This window comes from Sus scrofa, chromosome 14 (genome assembly GCF_000003025.6).
Source record: "Sus scrofa isolate TJ Tabasco breed Duroc chromosome 14, Sscrofa11.1, whole genome shotgun sequence".
Taxonomy (NCBI): Eukaryota; Metazoa; Chordata; class Mammalia; order Artiodactyla; family Suidae; genus Sus; species Sus scrofa.
This window is the reverse complement of record NC_010456.5, coordinates 101,365,450-101,380,101: the sequence shown is the minus strand read 5'-3', so window position 1 is coordinate 101,380,101 and position 14,652 is coordinate 101,365,450. Positions and strand designations below refer to the sequence as shown.

The 14,652-nt window shown below is 44.8% G+C and overlaps 1 protein-coding gene and 1 long non-coding RNA gene across 4 annotated transcripts in view; one reads left to right on the top strand and one right to left on the bottom strand.

Moving 5' to 3' along the window:
• LOC110256785 overlaps positions 1–11,591 on the bottom strand; it is a 55,766-nt gene extending 44,175 nt beyond the window's left edge. For 2 of the 3 annotated variants that reach the window (XR_002338770.1, XR_002338771.1), the window contains exons 1-2: positions 9,677–11,591; positions 7,270–7,426 (exon numbers count right to left, since the gene is read on the bottom strand). This is a non-coding gene — a long non-coding RNA (uncharacterized LOC110256785). Of the gene's footprint in view, positions 1–1,690; positions 2,680–7,269; positions 7,427–9,676 lie in introns of those variants that run through there. The other variant, XR_002338772.1, reaches the window with a different exon arrangement.
• Positions 11,752–14,652, top strand: part of SLC16A12 (solute carrier family 16 member 12) — a 94,374-nt gene continuing 91,473 nt past the window's right edge. Inside the window, exon 1 of the mRNA XM_013983535.2 lies at positions 11,752–12,247. The gene's annotated coding sequence lies outside the window, so the exon portion shown is untranslated. The remainder of the gene's footprint in view (positions 12,248–14,652) is intronic.

Sequence of the window (14,652 nt, the reverse complement as noted above, 5' to 3'; positions counted from 1 at the left end):
AACTCACTGAGCGAGGCCAGGGATTGAACCCCCATCCTCAGAGAGACGATGCAGGGTCCTAAGGCTGCAAAGCCACAATAGGAGGTCTTCTCTTTTTTAAAAAAACCCAAAATAAGGAGTTCCTGCTAGGGCACAACAGGATTAGTGGTGTCTCTGGAGCGCTGGGACGCAGGTTCTATCCCCAGCCTGGTACAGTGGATTACCATTACAGGAATTCAGCATCGCCACAGCAGCAGCTCAGATTTGATCCCTAGCCTGGGAATGCCATATGCCACGGGGCAGCCAAAAAAGTAAAAAAAAAAAAAAAGAGCAACCCCCAAACAAGACATGCTCCCCTCAACATACACACATCTTCTAAAGTCACCAAACAGAAAGAATTGCTCTAGGGAAGGTGGATTCAGAGAACCAGGAAGGGCAAGGAGACAAGATAAACCACCGTGTCTTCTCCTTCCCCTCTCCTCAAATTTTTTTTAGAAAAGCAAATGTACTCAACCCAAACTGTGATAAATATTGAACAGTGCATGACCGAAATATGAACAGTGACCAAAGACTACGGCATAGGTGAGGTCGCTGTTTCCCTCTTTCCTCAAACAATTTTCTAGGCCTTTAAGAGAGTTTCCCTTTCTGAGTCTGGTCCTTCTAAGTCTCCTGTTATATTTCAGCAGGAACGTAGCATGAGGCATAACCATCTTCGGGTGCTGTTAGGAAAGAACTGCGAGGGGTATGGCTGTGTCTTCCTCCCTTCTCATTAGTGAAGGTGGGAAGGATGGGAGACTGAGACAGGGAGTTTCTGGGGCCAGATTTTTCCAGGGAATTCATGTGTTGATTTTCCAAGAGAAGCCAGAAATCTAGAGTTTCATGGGACATCTCCCAATTTGAGAAAGCTGCCCCAATGAATTATTGAAATGACGTGAAAGCCAATCGAAGCTCATCTGGGAGCTAAATTTGCCTCATTGTCCAGCAGCTTAACCTCTAACCTAATTAAACCCTCTAATTTTACAATGAGATAACAGGCTTGGAGACTTACATAATCTGTAATTTTTCCATTCGGTCATAAAATAGCTGAAAAAAAGTGGAGGAAATGCACGACAACTAGTGAGACAAGCACTGTCAACTTTAAATAAAAGCTAGGTGTGAAATGAGCCACGTACTTGGCAATGTTTGGTGCTGAGACAATTCAAAAAAGAGTATGATTTATACCAACAATGAAGGTAGAACCTAATGTGGAAAACGATGATTACTGAAGAGGGGCTAGTGAGAAAACAAAAGATGCCCTACTCTGGCTGCCATGGGTTACAAATAGGCACCACGATGGTGCTACCAAATGCAAGGGAGTAACTACAAGCACAACTGTGCACTGGAAAACAGCTGCAGGATTACATACCAAGAAATTCTGGGCAAGTCAGACATTCTATTATTTCATAAGTCTAGTAAGAGAAGTGCATACAGATTTTGCTATTAAATTTAGAAAAAAAAAAAAAAAAGGAGTTCCCATGGTGCAGTGGTTAATGAATCCGACTAGGAACCATGAGGTTGCAGGTTCGATCCCTGGCCTTGCTCAGTGCGTTAAGGATCCGGTGTTGCCGTGAGCTGTGGTGTAGGTCGCAGACGCGGCTTGGATGCCACGTTGCTGTGGTTCTGGCGTAGGCCAGTGGCTACAGCTCTGATTAGACCCCTAGCCTGGGAGCCTCCATATGCCACAGGAAGCAGCCCTAGAAAAGGCAAAAAGACAAAAAATAAAATAAAATAAAAAGGCCAATAGCACACAAGAAATACAATAAATATGTAGGTACAGCGAAGGAGCTCAAACAAATAAGGAGATGAAGAAACATTCAAGGGAAGGCAACTGGGACTTCAAATCCTGGGGCCACTTCAAAGGCATCCAATGGTCATTCCATAGAACTGAGACTAGAAATATTTTATTCAAGAAAGAGCTACGTCTTTGTTCACTATACGTGGCTAATTCTTGTGCCAAACTGACATTTCCAGAGGACAGCCAAGGGCTGGCTGATGTCACCACCTGGTCTTGCCAAGTCGTGTTCACCTCCTATTTACTGTCTCCAGATTCTGTTAGCACAGAGTGGGTGTCTAAATTGTTCATGGTCACTCTGTCAGCTCAGTTCCTGGCACTCAGAAGGCCCTTGATGACTATTTCGTTAGGCTGGAATTGGCTCAGCTGGAATTAAAGAATCAGGAGCAACTAACTGGAAGGAAACTTGGAGCTAGTTCTCATTATCCTTACCCATTCCTACCCTCCCAGCGTGACACCTTCCCCTCCTCTCCCCCATCCACTTCCATTGATGATGGGAAATGCAATGTGCTGTTAGCAAGCAGCCAAATCTAATTCAATAATCCTGCCTTAGACCCTCTCCAGATGATGCCTAATGCCAAAATAGATTATCATAATGTTCTTGGCCAAAAGCCCATACTTTTAAAATGAGATTACATGGGATTCATATGAGTTTTCATATAACCAAAAGACGTATTAATAATGCACACTGTATAATCAATTGGCATTCTCCTCCAAAGAGCTCAAACTCGTATTTCTTATTGTGATAAATCTGTACTTACAGATAAACACTAATCTCTCTTCATAAGGGAAAAAACAATCTCTTAGCTTCATAGAAGTTTTCCAGCAACAATGTGATCTGGCTCCACTAGGCTGGGAGAGCAATGAGCCTGGAAATTTCAAATCAGTAGTCACCAATATAACCCTGGGAGGGAGTTTAATATCTGAATGCACCGTCTCGCCCCATCCAAAATGTCTAGCTTGTCTATCTCAGAAACTCCAGACCTTGAAAACTCTGGATCTTTTAACCACTCATTCAATAACTGAGTTCCTAATACATGCCAGGCACCACGCTAGGTACCAGAGACATACTGGAGAATATTAGGGGCATGGTTCCTATTTTCACTGGGCTTTTAGAGCAAAACAAAATGAAAGCAAATGGCAACAACTTAAGTTGGAATAAAAATTAGGAAGGAGGAAAAAAGTTCTAAGACAGAAAATAATGGAGGAAGGAGACTGCGTTTAAATAGAATAGAGGTGATATTTTAGCTGAGGTCTTTGCAAAAAAAGATGAAGAGCTTTTGAACAAATGCAAAGGCCTCTGCCTCCTTGGCTTGAGGCTAAGAAAAAAAAAAAAAAGACATGGGGAGTATGGCACGAAATGATGTAGAGACAGACAGGGCATGACACACTGAGGGGCCATGGTCAGATTGGTGCTTTGGGAGCCACAGAAAAATTTTAAGCTGCAAGGCACTGTGATCTAACTTAAGTTTTGAGAAAAACATTGTTGATGTTCTCATGAGAATGGACTGGCAGAGGCTAAAAGCGGAAAAAAGTAGGTGGGTTAAGGGGCTATGGCAGGAGTAGGCAAAAGAATATGGCAGGCTGGATGAGGGTGTTGGCAGTGCAGGTGGAAAAAAAGTGAGGCAGATTTTGAGGTATATTTTGATGAGATAATTAGTAAGATCTGAAGAGGTACTGATGTGGGAGGTAAGGGATGAAAGATTTCTGGCTTGATGAATGGAATGGACTGGAAGCCCAATACAATAAAACCATAAAGTAGAACTGTTCTACTTAGGGAGAAAAGGAAAAAGTGGAGGGCTGGGTCCTGTTTACCCGGGCGCCTTTCCCTTTCCAACTGCTCTTGGGTCTCCTTAGAATACATAGTTCATGATTCTTAAATTTTAGGGTGTTGAGCCTATGTTAACCAGCTTGTTGACATACTGGTTCCTCTGTGTAGTGTTGCTGGAGCAGAGCACTTGGAGCAGATATAGACTAGAAAGTTAATGTGGATGTGTCTGGTTACAAGAGCCACTGCTTTCAACTGACCTTCAGATTGGTCAGAAACACTCTAAAGCATCTGGCAGGCGGTTTGCTGGCAGACTTAGGGCTCCCTTTTTATAAACTTGTGAAAACCAAGGTAGCCTTTTTTGATTTTTCACTTTGTGCTTTTCTATTTTTCACACTCTACTAAAGTAAAATTAAACCAATGGCTATTATTGATATTGCTAGAACCTCTGAGTGGTTCTTCCAGCAGTTGGGATGATGTGGACTTCCTTAACTCAATGATGTTATCATGGCATCATCTACAACCATGACAACTAATTAATATGAATGTATAAATGTGTGTCTCTGCTGGAAGAAACAGATACCGTAGTACCCAGTATGTGCTAATTTGTGTAACACTTAAGGTACACATTAGCATAGAAATTAAAAAGGGATTTGGCCACTGTTCATTTACTTTGATGCCTTATTTATTTGGATTGGCTTTATCCTCATCAAAATTTTTCTTCAATTCGCACTTCCCGAATTTATCAAAATGAGTAGAGGTGAAGCTGCAACTTGCTAATTAATCCATTAAGAAGATCAACACAGAGAGTCAAAAAGGGTAATTCAGCCCCAAACAAAGCTGGCTGATTTTTTTTTCTTTTTTCCCAAATGAAGTTTAATCAGTCTCCACTGTGTTTCTGATGTTAGCAGGTGAGCTGTCCACCAGAATCACGCATCGCTTCAAATGACTTAAAGCAGCCGTCTGGTCCTGCTGTGAGAAGGTCCTGCTCATTATCACTCATTCCTCTCTTGAAGGAGAATGTTTCCGCTCTGCTAGTGTAACCCCTCTCCTGTCTCTGAATGGCTCTCACCCTTCTGTGACTCATGTAGCACTCGCTGCATCCCACTTAGCAGTCAGCTGTGCCTCTATCTTATCTCCCCTACTAGACATTTCGGGCATTCCCCAAGGTCCAAGCCTTGCCCTTCTGCTCCGGTTTCATCTCTGCCCTCTTGCATTGAAGATTTCCAAGTCTTATCTCTCACTCTGACCTGTTCTCTTGGCCCTTGACCTAAATTTCCAACAGTCTGCTGGGTATTTCACTCCCATCTGAAGCTCCATGTATCATATATTGAATAGTTCACCAACTGCTACCTCTTAACTCCTCTCTCTGTTAATGATCACTGTCCTCCTGGCTGGAGACACACATGCTTCTCATGTCTCTTTCACTCCATATCTAATCAGTCACTTTGTCCTATTGATTTTCCCTGTTCTCGTCAAAACGACTTATTTACTCACTGCCAAATACACCCTGCACTTTTCCACCACCAATATTATTAACCTGCAGTTTCACCTCCTATGAGAGCCTTCCTATCTCCTTACTGAAATGCTCCGAGGAGTTCCAGCCCTACCTCTAAAGTCAATCCTCACCTAGGCAATTCTGTCCAAAGCATTTAGCTTTTCCTCTGAATTCTACCAACTGTTGACTTCCTTTATCAAAATGATCTTGCACTCTTTCTTTTTGGATATAATTTTTTTTGTTGTTTTGTTCTCTTCAGGGCTGCACCCTGCAGGTTCCCACGCTAGGGGTCTAATTGGAGCCATTGCTGCTGGCCTACGCCAGTGCCACAGCAACACCAGATCCGAGCCTCATCTGCGACCTACACTATAGCTCACGGCAACCCCAGATCCTTAACCCACTGAGCAAGGCCAGGGATCGAACCCTCAACCTCATGGTTCCTAGTCCGGATTCGTTTCCACTGCACCATGATTGGAACTCCGCACTCTCTTCTGAAATGTAATGTGGTGAAGGTGTTTTTGAAATCTTGTATTGTTCTTCAACTTCTCTCATTTGCATGGCTACTTATACTTCAATTAGACTGTAAATTCCTTGAAGACAGAAACTGTCTTAAAATACTCTTGTACTGTGCATAGGCTAGACACTCAAAAATCCTGGTTAATTTGTTTGTGCTGGGTTTGTCTGATGATAGAAATGGAGAGACACGCACTGTGGTTCAGTTTGCAATTCAGTTGCTTATTAAGTTGGCCCATTAAACACGAATAATTTCTTTTCTAATCTATTGCTCATAACATGGTTCCCCCCCGCTTTTGAGTAATCGAAAAGAACATAACAGCATGATAAAAACTGGGGGAGAAAGACTTCTGATAGATGTGTTTGCAAGAGAGGTAAATGCGAGATCTGCAGACATTGTAAACTTATATTAGTTATCTCTTGATTAAATGCTGCATGATAAACCACCATAACCAGTGGCTACCACAGGAAACCTTTTCCTTTTTTTTTTTTTTTGCTTTTTAGGGCTGCACCTCTGGCATATGGAAGTTTCCAGGCTAGGGGTTGAATTAGAGCTGCAGCTGCCAGCCTATGCCACAGCCACAGCAACGCCAAATCCAAGCAGCATGTGTGACCTAAACCACAGCTCATGGCAACACTGGACCCTTAACCCACTGACAGGGGCCAGAGATTGAACCCATGTCCTCATGGATCCTAGTCAGGTTCATTACCCCTGAGCCACAATGGGAACTCTGTGGAAACCTTTATTTTTGTGTGTGAGTATGCAGGTTGGCTGGGCCATTCTGCTGATCTGAGCTGGCCTTGGTTGGCTAGCTCATACTGCTGAAGCCTGCTGTGAGTGTAGTAGCCAGTTTTGCTAATCTTAGCTTGGCTCTCCTGGTGTTTGGGGTCTTGGCTGAGCTGACTGAGCTAAATGAGCTTGGCCCTATGTGTCCAGTCATCTTCCAACAGGCTAGCTCAGGCTCCTTCTCACAGTGATGAGGGGTTCTAAGAGCCAGTGGGGCATGGCCCCCTGGGGTCTAGACTCAGTGTTGGCCCACCACTTTTCCTCTTCCCATTGGCTAAAACAGTCACCAGACTAGCCCTGATTCAAGGGGTCAGGAAGCAGGCCCCACTTCCGAAGGGGGGGAGCTGATTCACATTGCAAAGGGTATGGAAACAGTGCTGGAGAATCGCAACTGTTTTTGCAATCTGCCCCAGAGTTAGACAGACCTGGCTTCATATACCAGCACAGTTTCCTAATTGCATACTATTGGACAATTTATTTAACCCCTCTGAGCCACTTTCTCTCATCTGGAAAACAGGTCCTGTGAGAATGGGATGAAATATATACACAGGGCCCAGGACATTATAGGAACTCAATAACCATCAATGCGTCCCTCACATCTCTGCCTCCAGCTGTTCAGAGACAGGTAAGAGATGTATGTCAGCTCTTAACATTATGAAAATCAAATGATATTATTTACATTTGATATGGAGAAACAAAATGCTAAACCCAAACTCATACTTCAGAAACAAGTGACATAAAAGTCTGAGCATTCATTTGAAAGATTTTGAAGAAATTAACTGGGAAACGAAGCTCAGTGTTACTAAAATCAGTAGAACCTGTGAGCTGATCCTATAGGATTAAGAAAAGGTAGGTCATGAAGACTGTGGGTCAGACCAGGGGGAATTTCTCACCGTTTTTCTGGTCATACTGAACATCTGGTCGGATGAATAAACCAGTAGCTTCTCTCTCTTTCCTACTGTCCAGGTAAATGTAATCTTATCTCAGATGTGTTCTCAGAAGAAGCGCTAGCTGGGTCAGAGAGCCCCCAAACTGCACAGCAGCTCTGAACTAGGGAGAAAGAGTACAGGGTTATAAATGGGGCTATCATGATCCTGCCCATGGTTGCTGACTTTGTTTGGTGTAAACATGTCCTAAGTAGTAATGGAATGAATCTCTGAGAGGGAGAACAATAGAGGTGACAACAAACATGATGCATCACCAACATTCACTCATTTTGCAAAGATTTATTGAAGTTCCTAACCTGTCAGCATTAGGGGAACAGTAAATGAGACAGGGAACCTTCCTGCCATCAAACAGCTTATAAACTAGTGGTCCAGGGAGGCGTGTTTGTATTTATTGTATTTTCAGCAAGCGTTGATTTTACTTTTTTATGTTTTTGCTTTTTAGGGCCACACCTGTGGCATATGAAAGTTTCCAGGCTAGGGGTTGAATCAGAGCTGCAGCTGCTGGCCTACACCACAGCCACAGCAACACGAGATCTGAGCTGAGTCTGCGACCTACACTGCAGCTCATAGCAACGCCGGGTCCTTAGCCCACTGAGCAAGGCCAGGGATTGAAACTGCATCCTCATGGATACTAGTTGGGTTCGTTACCACTGAGCCACAACAGAAACTGCGCAAAAGTGAGTTTTTCATTTTGGTCCCACAATTCCAAATTCAGTGTCTTTCAATATACTATGACATCATGAAGAAGAAAAATGGGTTAAAATGATTCTGTAGTGTCAAGGCATTCTCTCAATGAGACAGTTTTAGTGCCAGAGACCAAGGCAGTGATGTTAGAGAAGAGAAACTAGAAAGTTTGCAGGGAGCTAGAGAAGACTGTAATGACAACTTTAGTTCCTGATGGGTTGACACTTGAAGTGATGGAGTGGGGAGGAGTTAAGTGACAATATCCACTGGGGGTCTGGCGACAAGAACTGGAGTTCAGAGCAAGGTCAGAAATTGGAAATGCACTGCCTCTGTCAAGCAGGTGTTAGCCACACTCATGACAAGGGGGGATGGAAATATGAGTGAAGAAAGGAGAGCAGGGAAATAGGCACTGAAATCTAAGAAAATGTTCATAAGAAGTAAAGCGATAAAAAAGGAACCAAAGAAGACAGTTAAGAAACTGGGATCTAAAAGGTGCCCACAGGAAGTGATCTTATTGAAGAAGTCAGAAGAAAAGGAATTTGAGAAGTTTACTCAGAACTCTGTTTCTTGTTGTCTGGGGAAGAATTTCACAATCTCCCATTCTATGTACTGGCCTCATTTGCAGAACCAACAGCATAAAATACTGGCATCTTTTTTTTATGCTGTTCGTTGTTATCCTTAGAATCCTTATTAGCCATGGAAGTGCACTTTTAAATTCTATTTAAGCAAAAGCCTTAAGTTTCCATCTGCCCACCCCCAACCTTCTGGTAGCGTCTAGTCTGACGGAGACACCCCAAATATTACTTATCTGGAGCCAATGTTCTCGTTTCTCTCTGCTGAGTCCACACATCCTTGTTTGACCAAATAACAGGAACAAACAATTCCTTCCATAATGGATGTACCCTAAGGTGTCATGCTTCTGAGAATCTCATCTGTAAATTGATTCTCCTGAACCATGGTGCAATGTGATTTTAGTTAACACACTTGTTATTTATTGCATACAAATGGTAGAGATTTGACCAAGTATGCTGTGCCTCCAGGCCAAAACAGTGCACGTAGTGCCCAGCTCAGAGAAGAGAAGAAGAGCCCCGGGAAGGGAGCACAGCTGTGGTAGCTGAGGGAGTTCCCATTGTGCCTTGGAGGAAACAAATTTGACTAGTATCCATGAGAATGAGGGTTTGATCCCCAGCCTCGATCAGTGAATCTGGGAGCCAATATTGCCGTGAGCTATTGTGTTGGATTCCATGTTGCTGTCGCTGTGGTATAGGCTGGTGGCCATGGTTCTGATTCAACCCCTAGCCTGGGAATTTCCACATGCCATGGGGGTGCCCCCCCCCAAAAAAAAGAAAGGAAAAAAAAAAGGCAGTTGAAGTACCAGAGTGGCTGACAACATCGGCCAAAGGTTATTTAACTGATATTAATGCAACTGTAGTACTGGGTCACCCCAACTTTTTAAAATATACAATGACTATTAATACTAATACTGGTTAAGATTTTTTGCACATTTCCAATGTGCAGGGCATGGCATTCAGTGCATTCTATGCATTATCTCATTTTGAGTCTCACAAGGACTCAATGGCCTAGGTTTAATTATCACCTCCTTTAGGTGCCTTAGGACAGATGAGATTCTGACTAGGGAATTTGGAAAGGCTGAAATATCTGGGCTCACCTTCTCACTCCAATCCTGGCATCTAGGCACTGCTGTCCCATTGAACTTCCCATGATGAAGGAAATGTCTTATATGCTGTCCAGTATGGTAGCTACTAGCCACCCATCAGTACAGGGCACTTGAAAAGTGGTTATTGCAATAGACTAGCACTAAGAAACAAACACACAAAAAGCCTGAATTTTAATTAAAATTTAAATGTAAACAGCCACATTTTTATAGCCATTTTGGACTGTGTAAACATTTCCATCATTGCAGAAAATTCTTTTGGATAGTGCTGTTTGGGAGAAATGTTGCATTTCCTCCTTCTTCCCTGGTTGGGTTCCAAGACAAGCAGGAGGGTTTCTCCTCCCCTTCCCAGATCCTCTGACCCTCCAGCCTCAGAGAATGGAGGTTCCTCGCCTCATTCCATCTTCCCCTGTTCTACCTCCCCATGGTACCAGCTTGTTCAGCAGCCTTGGGTGGGGGAGGGGGCAAGGGAAAGGCAGATGGGAGTAACCTTCTTTATCAGGCACTATCAGCACGAGCATCAACAATCCACAATTAACTCACCTCTCAAAAGATGAAAATCATTCTGCCAGAGATAGGATCGGCCGAACCTAATCTGAACAACGCAAACACACAGCATTCAGTGACCTAAAAGAAATGCTTTGGGGGAGTTCCCGTTGTGGCTCAGGGATAATGAACCCGACTAGTATCCATACTAGTTAATCCAGTGTTGCCATGAGCCACAGTGTAGGTTGAAGCGCTGATTCGACTCCTAGCCTGGGAACTTCCACATGCTGCAGGTATGGCCCTAAAAAGACAATAAACAAACAAACAAAAAAAATAAAATAAAACAATTGCTTTGGGCTTTGCTAGAGCCCCTATAACTAGTGACTTAGAAGGAAGAAAGCCTGTGAAGTTTTTTTCTATTCTTCAAAACTTTTTAAAGGAACTAGTTGTCCTACATTATTTAAATGTAAAGTGGGGCTTCTTTGCCACCCACAACAATGTTTAACTAAGAGAAGAATTTTTCTGACTTGCAAAGGTATTCAAGCCTTTAACCTAAAGACCTTCACAGATGAGAGCCCGGAGCTCACCACTGCCTTAATATTTTAAGTCCCTTTTGAATGTTAATGAATTCTTTTACAAGCCATATTTGCTAATTCTTCTGTGTGTTTTAGACCAACTTCACTAATCATTACTTACAAGTAACCTAGAGGATTTTGCAAGTGAAAAGAGGACCTCGATCCAGATTTATAGTGAAAGAGCAGGAGAAGGAGGAGAGAGGAAGGGACAGAACAGCCAGAGTGTAAAATGAGGAAGGGCTTTGGTAGTCTATTTTAAAAATACCCTAAGGTATTATGTGGCCACTGAGCAGCACAATAACTTTCTAGCCCCCTTCTCAAATTTTCCAAAAGGTCGAACTCATTTTGAAACTTTGACATACAACCGACTGAACCACCTACGGATTCTTCTTAGAAGCCTCCTGGGGTTGGGCCTGAGGTTTTGCATTTCAAGCAAAGTCCCAGATGATGACAGTGAGTAGCAACCATGTCGACCCCAAGAAGTTAAAATCAGACGTAGTCAGTTCCGAAGCCTTTGCTCCTGACAGGGAGCCTAATTTACAGGAAGGTTAGCAGGGCACCTGTCTACCTGGGGTGCCTCTTGGTGGTCTCCGGTAGCTCCTTCGTCAAGCCAGGGAGACAGCTGACTCTAAGGGGAGTAGGGCGAATCTTCGCACAATCAAGGGCAGTACCGTTTACTGGGGGCGTGTAATCTGCGCCTCACTCATTTTAGCCTCAGCAACCACAGGAAGTGGACAATTACTATTGCCGTTTTGCAGGTGAAGAAACTGAGGCTCAGAGATTTAAGTAACTTGCCTAAGGTCCCGAGGTTTTCAGAAACACTGAATCTAGGTCCACCTTACTCCAAGAGACGGTGTTTTAACGCTTGGCGGCCTGTTTCCTGTGCTGTGAAACGGGACGGGCTGGCTAGCAGAGACTAGACCCCTGCCAAATACACCTCAGGGAGCCCTTGGATGCCTTCTCCAGAGCTCGCTCTTCGACCCTGCAGGGGAAAGTTCTTTTTGAGAACACTGGCCCTCCACTGCTCGCCTGGGTCGCGGGCACGCACCGCTGTTCCCCGAGAGGGTCGGGCAGCCCCCAAGCGAGTTGGCTCGGGTCACAGCGGGCCGGTCTATTACATAACCGCGGGGCGGCCCTCCTCCCACGCGCCCCTCACCACTCTCCAGGGCGCCGGACGTAGTGCGGAGCCCGGTGATAAGTCCATTCACCCGAGGGGCAGAGAGTCCACGGCATAGCTGGGGGCGCTGAACTTGCCGGTGCATTTCCGGGGGAGTCGAGCACTGCAATTCTCCCCTCCACGCTCTCCGCCTCCCGCACGGCCTGCGGGGGACCCCCAGCTCCTGCCCCGCCCGTGCCTCCGCCCCGTCGGCTCCCCGCCCTTCCGAAGCGCGGACCGCGGAGCCTGGGGCTGGGGAAGGGGCCACCGCGCGGGCACGCGGCACGCTGGGTGCGCCCCGGGGGCATGTCCGCGCGCCACCGCCCGGGCTGCAGCGGTCCACGCGAGGTGAGCATGTGGCGGGGCCCGGCGGGCAGGGGAAGGGCGGACAGGGGGTCTGCAAGGTCTGGGCGGGCAGCGGAGCACTGGAGCCTGGCCCGCCGGGCTGCTGGGGCGCAGTCTCCTGGCCGGCCACTCTGGCGCCCGGATCCCCAGCGCGGGGGCCGGGGATCCCCCCGGCTCACCCCCTGCCTGCTTCCCGGCTCGGCTGTGCAGAGGACGCAGTGGCACAGGTGACCTGGGCATCCTGCGCTTGGGCGGCGGGCTCTAGGGCTGGGTGGGCGGAGGTTGGCTGAGGGCGCTCCCTTGGCTCCCCTCCGCCCCCGCGCCCGGAGACGCTGGGGGAGCCCGCCAGCGCAACCCGGTCCCTCCAAGCGCCTTTTGGGTCAGGCGGGAGACACGTGCCCACTGGCCCCGACTACGTAGGGCCGGCCCTCGGGCAGTTTCTGGGCAGGTGGCTGGAGAGGGAGCGGCTTTGATCCTCATCTCCTGGGGTTTCCAAATGCAGACTTCTCAGGCAGGGGAGACTGCCTTTCTTCTGGATTACGTGTCCAGAGTATCTTCTTTCTATCTTTTTAACTCTTCCTCATGTCCCTCATGGGGAGGGGGGGGGCAAAACCTTCAATTGACTTAATTTCTGTGTTGCTTCTTGACCTTAAAGAAAATCAGTGATATCTGTAGTGCAGACTCAGGGAAAGGTATTCGTGGCAAAATTTAAAAGCACAATTCCAGCAAGTCCTGGGCTATTTGGTTAGCCTTTGGGTTTCACAAATCAACTTTCTGAACCTCTTGTAACTTATTTTTTTCCTTAAAAACAAACAAACAAACAAAAAACAAAGTGTTGAGTCAGTTGGGACCTGGTAGGACACTGGTTTAAGCCTTCCATTCTGAAGGGACTCAGAATTAGTTCAACTTAATGTTTCCTTTGCTCGAGAGCTGGGCATTCTGGTGGCTCCATCAGCTTAACCCAGGAGGAAAGTCTTCAGACTTCCAAATTTAAAACCACACTATCTCCAAGGGTATCAGAGATCACCATGTCATGCCAAACTAGGCAGATGGCGTTTGACTCTCCCGAGGAGTGATAAGTGACTGGATTTGGTCACTTAGAATAACAGGATTTTGGGGATTGTAAAGGTTTTTAGAGATCATCCAGTCAAACTCTTCAACTCCAGCCAGGGAAGCTGAGTTTCCTGCAAGATTTGGTTAAACTCATTAGTGATGGAGCCACACCAGAATCCAGGCCCTCTCTCTCTGACTCAATTCATTTTTCAAAGCATGTTGCTTCTAGGCATTTTGAACAAAAATGATGACTAGAATCACTTAATCATATCATTTTCCTGTTCTTATTTTTTTCTTTATCTGTCTTAAAAAAAAAAACTGGTGGGATTCTGAAATAGATGAGAGGTTAGTTAAACCACTTTTGTAGTATAATTAAAAAAAATACAAACCCATAATTTTATATAATACATTCCTCTTATGAGAAGATGAATATGCAAATACATCCCAGGTGACCTTCCAAGAGAAGAAAAGTAATCAAAACAGTTGGACAAAATTTACCCTCATCCCTCCTTGGAGTCTCTTCTGATTTTTACCTCCCTGTGGTGATGATTGTTTAGAGTTAAAAGTATGATTTGTGACTTTGGAGCAGGCTTGAGAAAAGTGGCTTATATGAGGACAATTTGTCTGTTGTGATTAACACCATGACCTATAACAAAGCTGAGAAAGGAATTTCAAACAGACTTATTTAGCGTTTTAGTAGTACATTGCCTTTTTAAAAAACTTTTTCAATTTAGTTTAAAGGTATTTATTGAATGCCTGCTATATGATCAGTGCTGTTCTGTTCACTTGAGTTTTGTCAGTGAACGAAACAAAGACCTTTGATCCTATGGACCTCAAGTTACGGTTTTCACTAGAACTTTTCCAGGGTTTTGTTTGGCAGAGAGAAGAGAATTTCAGTTTTGTTTAAAGTAGGGAAATGACCATAAATATTCCAAATTATCTTCCTTGGAATCCGGTGATTTTGCTGATTTTATAATCGTGGAAAATTCAGATAAAGTTATTTTGACTTTAACGAACAGATGGATGAGAACTCTACATGAATAGAAGTTCCCACGTTTGGTTATTTTATGTATGTTCTTTTGGAGTCCCTGAAATTACATTTCCTTTGGTGCAAGGACCTTGTTGTGACATCAAACTTAATGAAGCCTGAGAGGATTAGTTTTCTCAATAGTGTTGGTGCCCCCATGTCAGCGTTGCAGACTAAAAATTGTATTAGTTTTAAGATGTAGCTTCTTATTTATTTATGAAGATGCTGATCTGCTTTTATTTTGTCTCACTTTACATTTTGTCCCCCCCCCTTCCATATTAATAGACAGCCCAGCGTTGTGACTTATTGGTCAATCCATTACCACAGA